At 36.0% G+C, this 8,480-nt stretch overlaps 1 long non-coding RNA gene across 2 annotated transcripts in view; it reads left to right on the forward strand.

Annotated features, from left to right (window-relative positions):
* The window catches only part of LOC106037415 (uncharacterized), a 165,259-nt gene extending 162,712 nt beyond the window's left edge, over positions 1–2,547 (forward strand). For both annotated transcript variants that reach the window (XR_007168919.2, XR_007168914.2), the window contains exon 7: positions 2,235–2,547. This is a non-coding gene — a long non-coding RNA (uncharacterized lncRNA). The remainder of the gene's footprint in view (positions 1–2,234) is intronic.
* The last annotated feature ends 5,933 nt before the right edge of the window (positions 2,548–8,480 follow it).

The raw sequence follows: 8,480 nt of genomic DNA on the forward strand, positions 1-8,480 counted from the left end.
ATTTTAGAATACCTGACTGAAGGTTTTTCGAGGGGGAAAAGGGGAGGAGGGGAGAGGAAATGTTTTTTTTTTCTTCCATGATTTTAAATTTCCTGTGTGACATATTATATCTTACGCTTTGTCAAATTACACTTGTCAAGTTGTACAGGATGTGGCAGTACATGATACAACTGAAGCAACACAACATGAGGTATGTCAGTGTCTCAAGCAGAAAGTTATAAACAAATGGTTGGATTTTAGAGAATGTTGATGTATTTTTCTTTACCCACAGCAAGGCATGTTGAGTGTTGCCTATTTTGAAGAATTGTGTATGTGTGTATGTATACTGGTGATGGAGGTGAATTTAGTCTTGTGTGGCTATCTGATGGGTTTGGTAACCAAAAGCTAGGATTTTGAGAAGCTTTGTGCTAATTCATTACAAGGAAAACATCTTAGACAGTGGAGATATTTTTCTTTTCTTTTCTTCTGGAGTTCTGACCTGTTCAGATTAAATTTCAGTGACATGTATGCATGTAACATGCATGATTACAAGTTTTTCAGACATGAGACTTTGAAAGTAAACTATGTTTTGTCTGTAAATCCATGAGTAGTAGGCTGTATCTAGGGAAATGAAGTGTACAAATGAGTGTACAAATGGTTTCTTGGTGGTTTCCCTTACCATTTCATACTCTGTTGTGCTTGGTATGTATACAACATCCAGTCAGTATATTCCTTACAGATCTGATATCAGATTGATGGAAGGTAGGTACATAATGTGTTTGTCCCCAGAAACACTTAGCTTCATGTAGTTGGTTACATTATTATTCTTGGCTAAGTTTCTTATGATTTATTGAAACTCAACTTCATTTTCTTTTGTCACTGATTCCCTCTGGAACTGAAAATGATGAGTTCTTAAATGTTATCCTTCATTTAATTTATTTGCTTTAATGTTGTACAACATATAGTTAGATATATTTGTATAATACAAAGGAAAAATGCTTTATACTGGACTTCTTTTGCAAAATGAATTGTTTTAATGAAGTCATTAAGTAAATTCAAGGGGAAGGCAGCTTACTATTTCAAGTAATTTTTTTCCTTTTCAGCAAGTATGTAAAATTGCTATTAGGTCTGTAATTAAAATGCCAGATGGAACAATAAAACCTTGAAAAGATAGAAAGAGTAGTAGTCAATAATGAAATGCTGCAGAGCTCTGAAAAAAACCCTACCACTCTAGTAATCATAAAATGTGGATACAGCTGTAGAAGTAAGCAGGACATTCTTATGAAGAAAAAAAAAAAAAAACTACATGGATTTATTTCCTTCAAAAATATCTACTCAGAAATCTGTTAGTGCTAGAAAATATTTGAAATATTTACTATAATACTTTGTTTTAATTTTACTATTAAAATATATAGAATATTAATTTTCATATCTAGGTAGATGTGAATAATCCTTGTAAATGCATGTTTTTTTCCATTATAGGGTTGATAAAATATTTCTGAGGTATCTTACAGTAGGGCTGTGTCTATTGCAGTTTGAGACCAAATGGCAGTGTGGAAATTAAAATGCATTCGTATACCTGAATGCTTCAACTATGGATATATGCAATTTCACAAATTATGTGACCTCCCCCTTCCATTTGGTGGTGCTGTCTAGTCTGCTAAGGACACTTCTGGATGTGTTTGCATTTCTTGATCAGTAGATGGTTTACATAACTGTGGCTTATTTCTTTGAGCATGGAAAAACTATTCAGTTTCCCTTTGGCTCTTTGGAAGAAGAGATTTGTTTTCGTAGATGAAATATGACAAAAGTTTTGTTGAAATTTGGTCTAAAGCTAGCAGCTGTGCTGACTAGGCCTGACCCATGCTAACTGCCATAGCGGCAGAGTCTGGTCTATTGTAAAAAAATCTAACTCAAAGAAAGGTGACTTTCAGAGTGTTTGTACTTTGATAGATAGGGCCTTTTATTCTGCCTCATTGTATTCAGCTTTCTTTCACATACCTTTTCATTCCTTGGCTTCCAGATCTGCTTGTGGAAATTGTTATTCACATTCATCTTGGATAACAATCTTGTTAATGATAAATGCTAACAATTTTCTCCTGTTAATTTTTAATTTCATTTCTCTTTTGAGTTTTCTCCTGTTAAGTTGCAGGTTTTAAAATGAATTCAATTCTTTTATAAAGAGTTGTTGCCTCTCTTTCAAGTTCTATTATGATTTCTGCATGTGCAAGTTGTATATTTTACTTTACTACCAGATACCTCTGGCAAAGCAGATGAAGACTCCAGCCTGAGGACTCCTCCAGATGAGGACAACCTGATCATATCGGTAAACTCTTAAAACGACTGAGTGTAGGTAAGAAGTTCTTTTCCTTACACATATACAGCAGAGATGTTACTAGACGGTAACTGCATGGTGTGGATAGAAGAACAGAAGACAGTGTGATATGTTAGTTCAGAATACTCCATATAAGTGGAAACCCAATGGATTATATATTAGGAATTACCCTACAGCTTTACTGTATTTCCAATTCCTCATGACAGTAGTGGCAGGTGATGACTCTGCTTATATAAAAGTATGTGATATAAACTGGAACATAATTTGGATAACCACCAATATAGAGGAAGTTCAAAAACTTACTTTATATTGAGCATAGTAGCAGTCCCAAACCTGTGGGACTGGGAAATATAAATTGGTGGGATGATGAAGGTGATACAGATTAATTTCTGATTCAGAGGGTAGGGGTAATCAGTAGGAATGGGGAATAAGAGGAAAAAATGGATTGTGATTGTGAGGTTGAGGAGAATGGAGGAGGAAGTAGAGATGCATTCAAAGCTGAACATGAGCAAAGCTTCTTATATGAAACAAAATTGGAGAAGTTCTATAATGTTAACTTATTTTAAAGATATTTGATCTATGTAGCATCAAAGTTCAGGTTCGAGTACTAGATACTTTTATAGCTCTGTACAGATAAAAATAAAAGGGGAGGGTGAATGAGCATTTGTGGTCTGCTTGGTGATGAAATAAATACTAAACTAGGGCCAGGTTTTGGGCATTAATACAACAGTAATGCAAATTACAGGTAAACTTATTAATATTTTTTTCTTACTTCTAATTAATCCTTCAGCAGTTCAGCAGATAAAACATGATAAAACAATTGTTCTTTTCTGTGTGGCTTTTTAACTGTGTTTTGAAAGAAAATGAGTATAGAAGTAAAGTTAAACATGCCTCAGTGTATTCTGTCTTTGAATCCATTGAACTTGGTGCATTGAAGAAGATTACATCATGAACTCAATTACCACATTTTATTTCCACTGTAATTTTTCTCAATTTAGAGGCTGCTTATTCTATTAAAAGAGAAGACTTGAGCTAATGGTGATTGGTGATCTGCCCTACTGTCTTCTTTTACTGATTTAAATCAAATTTAGTTGTGCCACTGAGGATGTTATTTAATATCTATCACTTCATTTATCCAATTAAACATGGGTAAGGATTCAGAAAGCATATTTTCACTTATACAAAGACAACTGAGGACAAAACAGGTACATTACAAATAAGGGCTGAATATATAGTGAACTCATATGTGCCTAAGTACTGAGACCAAATCTTTGTGGTGGCAGACTGGTAGGACACTCCCTGATATGATTTTGTCCAGTTCCAACCAATGAACTGTGGAAACAAGTCCCAGATGTAGTTTGGCAGTCAGATTTTTCCAGAGTTGTCTGTAAATGTGTCTATGTGATCTCTTCTGGTACTGTCCCAGTACATTTTTGCAACATCAGCTGTATGCTAATCCAGTGGAAATTGTTTAATTTTTTTTCCATCCCCAGCATGTTTAGGGTTTAAAGCACTACAGCATCTTTAATTACTGTTATTGAAGGTCTTTCAACTTTGAAAATTGGAAATATATTTCATTAGAGACTATACACCACATTAATTGGCATGTTGTTTGCAATGTATGCACTGTGTTGTTCTTATTTCAGTCTGCTACATTGAAGGTTGTTTGCTGATTTTCAAAGAAGTTTAAAATTAATTCAATTCAGTTTCCATCAAGTAATTTTGTTTGTGGAAGTGAAACTGTAATTTTTCAAACTGTGAATTAGCAAAGTCTGCTTTGCTCAGAAAGATGCATTTGAGATACAGAGCATCATTATTTCTTTTCATTTACTTTAATGAGAACAATATCATTGTTACAACTCTTGTTTTTGAAAGTATGTTTTCCCATTGCAGTAAGCGTAAGAGTACTAAAAAATTCTTAAAAACGAGAAGTGTGACTTTTTTCCTCCAGTAAATCATTTTACCCAACCCAACTATATTCAGCTATAATCAGTATTTTGGCATCAAATTATGGAAAAAAAATACTAGCAAGACAGTCCTGAATAAACTGCCTCAGAGCTCCTTCATGTCATGACGTCATATTTCATAGGATAAGACTTGGTGATTGTTTCACATCAGCAATCAAAATTGTATATGCTGGCTGATATTTAGTCTTCCGCATCAAAAATTCAGCATTCTGAGGCTGGTTAAGCACTGGAACAAGTTGCCTACAGAGACTGTGGACTTGCTACCATTGGGTGATTTGAGTAAGTAACAGGACAATGCTCTGAGCAAACAAGTGTGAACTGAGGGTCAATTTTGGGCAGGAAGTTGGACTAGAGGCCTCTTGAGGTCTGCTCCAAGCTGAGCTTTCTTTTAGTTTAACTCAGTTTACTTTTGATAGGAGGTTTTTTTTTTTGTTTTTCCTGGTGTGCAACTCCACCACAAAACTTAGAATCATGTTCTCGCAAAGATTCACAGCCACTTATGTTTTGTTGCCAGGAAGTTTTTTCCTAATTGTATATACCTGAGAAGCTGCTGTTTATAGGCTGAGACTAATTTAAAAATCCAATTCAGGCATCTTCTGTTTCAACAAAAATGTCCTTGAAAATAAATCACAGAAATCTGTTGCAGTCATAGTATTCTGATGACCAGAGGCTTTTACGTGAATTATGTGAATTCACTTACTGTTACCTATTTTTGGATGACAGTCAGTCATATTGGAATCCATTACAGTGTATTATTGTAAACTAAAATGTATCGAGGAAAATGAAAACATTATTACAGTAATCAATATCTGTGATTTATTCCACTCCACATAGATATGTAAGAGGTGAGACATGCACATCTTGTAATATGAGCAACAGTGTCACTGGAGATAAAGGTTAGAAAAATAACTGAAATTAGAAGTTGAGCTCCATTGATGTGCTGTAGAAGGCAACTTCGAGAAAACCCCAATTTCCATAAAAGAATATCAGATAACTACACACAGCCTGGGAACCGTCAGTCATCATTTCAACAAGTATCAAATTGTTCCAAGTACCCGGAAGGCCTGATGTTATTTCTGGGATATTCTGATAGATGTCACTTCCAGGACTTTACAGTAATTGATACTTTGATAAATTCTGTTACCTGTCCCCCCCTTCTCCTGAAGAGAGAAACTTCAGTGTGCAGTGCAGGTATTAGATGTCTTGCGTGTATGTTCACAGTGAGGGAACTTGTATTATGTGGGAGACCTGTGAAGTATCATACTCAGGGTGCTGTAGGTCTTTCCAAGAGAGCTTCTGAGTTTCTTATTCCACTCTGCTTTTACTTCCTTTGTTTTAAAGAAAGGTTGGTAATACTGTTGAATATTTAGACTACTTAGTTTTTACTACTAAAATCTCAGAAAGTTCCTCAGGGTTAACTTCACAAGGCAGTTCCATCATGGCTGCCCTGGGACCAATTTTGTGAATGCAATGGGATGTCATCTTGTGTGTAGTTTAAGAGAAACAAAAATACTGTGACAGCGTGAAACAGTAGGTATGAAAATGTGTACCTTGTTTTTAGCCATTCATATTTTTCATCCTTGATGATTCAGTAGATTCTTTTCAGATGGCATTGGTGAGGGCAGTGAGGGAGTGACCACGGAACAGATCTTATTTTCTAGTCTCTATTATGCTGCTGATGTAGACTGCAGATAATGATAGCTAAACCTAAGGAACTTGGCTCATTTCCTTGTGTGCCAGTATCCTCTCACAGGAACTGTAAACTGCTACCAGTTGTCATTTACTGTTAGTTTTTGGAGTTCCCAAGTCCAGCCTTATATATCCGAAGCAAGCAGGAGGTTTTATAGACTGTGTAATTGAAAGTACTACACAGTGTTTTTGTGAACCATAGTGGAAAGCAACAGAACTATTGTGCATAAATAAAATAAAGAATTTTTTTCCTGTCCGGTGCTGTATAGAAAAACAGACAAAAATGAACAGAAGAATAAAAGTAAAGTAGGAGTATAGCATATTACTTATGAATTGTAAATATGAACTAATAATATTTCATATGGCATTTTTTTTTAATTTAACGAATTGAGGCAAGAGCAGTAAATTCTGAGTTGAAGGTAGCACCTGGAGATATTTATAGAAACTGAAAATAGGTTTTAATTTACTTTAATTTCTCGCTCCGTCCTGCTAGTGGGCAGGCTGGACATGCAGCAGGAGCTGGGAGGGGACAGAACCAGGACAGCTGACCCAAACTGCCCGAAGGGGTATTCCATACCATATGGCATCATGCTGAACAATTAATATGGAGTGGCTGGCCAGGGTGGGGGACCGGCTGCTCGGGGATAGGCTGGGCATCGGTCAGCAGGTGGTGAGCAATTGCATTGTGCATCGCTTGTTTTGTACACGTCATTAGTAGTAGTACTATTATTATTATTACCCTTTCTTGTCTGTCCTATTAAACTGTCTCTACCTCAACCCACAGGCTTCAGTTTTTCTGATTCTCTCCCCCATCCCAGAGAGGAAGGGGGGAAGGTGAGTGAACGGCTGTGTGGTGCTTGGTTGCCGGCCGGGTTAAACCACAACAGTCTTGATCATTTTTATCTGCTGAATACATACACAATTGCATTATACGAATAATAGCTGTTAATCCACAAAACAATCCATGAAACTTTAATTCACTAATTTAAACTTGTTCAGACACTTTAATCTTCATCTTGCTCAATTAATAATTGAATTTAGTTTTGAGAGGCTGCTGTAATAACAACACTGAACACCCAGATTCTTTGCTGCCAACACTGACAAACAACAGAGGTAGTGTCAAAGGCTGCCTGCTGTCTCATTCCTCTGGAGGAGCAGAACCTCTCCCTGTAGGGTTATTTGATGTCCAATATTTTCAGCTTTTTATCTTTTCTGGGATAACAAGTAAGAGTAATTCATGTTATTTGTAACCAGTGCTGTTATGAGAAAAAAGATTTGTCTGGGTAAAATCACTCACTATTATAAAGCTAAGATGAAGACCTGACACAGTTTGGGTTCAAACTTGTGACTGAAGGTGAGACAACTCTCTGTTATTAGTTCTTTGAGTGAGTTCTATTCACATCTTGTAAGATACTTTATATAGAAGTGTAAAACACCCAAATAACTTGGGGGGAAAAACAAAACCAAAAAACAACCACCACCACCAAAAAAGACTGCTTTGTCTCCCAGGTACTTTTCCTGTTGATTATCTCCCTTCTGTTTCCATTTGGTTAAAAATTTGTAATATGCAAATTAAAGGGTGGCAGAATAATATTCCTATGGTTTGTGGTAAAACTTGTGATCATATAACTTGCTACATTTGAGGCTGTTGTATAGATCACTTCGGTCCTGAGGCTGGCTTGGAGCTGTCACTGCTTATTAGTGCTGCATACTGCTGCCGTGGCCTCTAATAAATGGCTTTTTTTTTTTCTTTTCTTTTTTTCTTTTCTTTTTTCTTTCTGTGTTTTGCTGTTGAGGATAAAAGGAAAGTCAGCTGTATTCCCTTAGCTATTTTCTATCTTAGAAATTAGGGGGACAGGTGGAGAATCATTTTATGTCACACAAGGACTCCTGATTTTTTTCCTTTCATGTAGTTTTTTTAACTGCCTTGTGTTGTCTAAGTTGAGACTGACTTGATACTCAGTTCCTCAATGAATAGTCGTTAAGATAAATCAGCCTTAGAAGCCTTAGAAATCATGACTGGAAGAGCAGAGATTTCTAGGTGTTAGGATGAAGTATGTTATATGCAAGCATCTCTGCTAAAGGTATAGTTCACTTATATCTGGGTAGGTTTTTTTTTTGGTAGAGAGTAATGTAAGCTGGTATTTGTTGCTGCCATTTTTTCCTGTATGCTTCCTGTAAAAAGTTAGCAGTGCAGCTGCTGTTGGTGCAGTCTGTCAACACTTTCACCAAGGTCTATGCTCCCTCTCTACTGAAGAAGGATCTTTGAACTTCTAATTCCTTTGCTTATGAATTGTTTGTATATACTTACTAACTTGCTAGTAATATTATTGGCTTGAAGTTATTCATTCTGTAAAGGTAACACAGCTGTTAATTGTTCCTGGTTTATCTCTTTTTAACTGTTTCAGATTTCTTAACTTAGGATATTCAAGATTGTCCTGAGTGACAGAATGAAAAATACTGAATGTAATGGAGATAAAAGAGATCTCCAATAAAGGAGATTGTAAGAT

Source organism: Anser cygnoides, chromosome 13 (genome assembly GCF_040182565.1).
Source record: "Anser cygnoides isolate HZ-2024a breed goose chromosome 13, Taihu_goose_T2T_genome, whole genome shotgun sequence".
Lineage (NCBI taxonomy): Eukaryota > Metazoa > Chordata > Aves > Anseriformes > Anatidae > Anser > Anser cygnoides.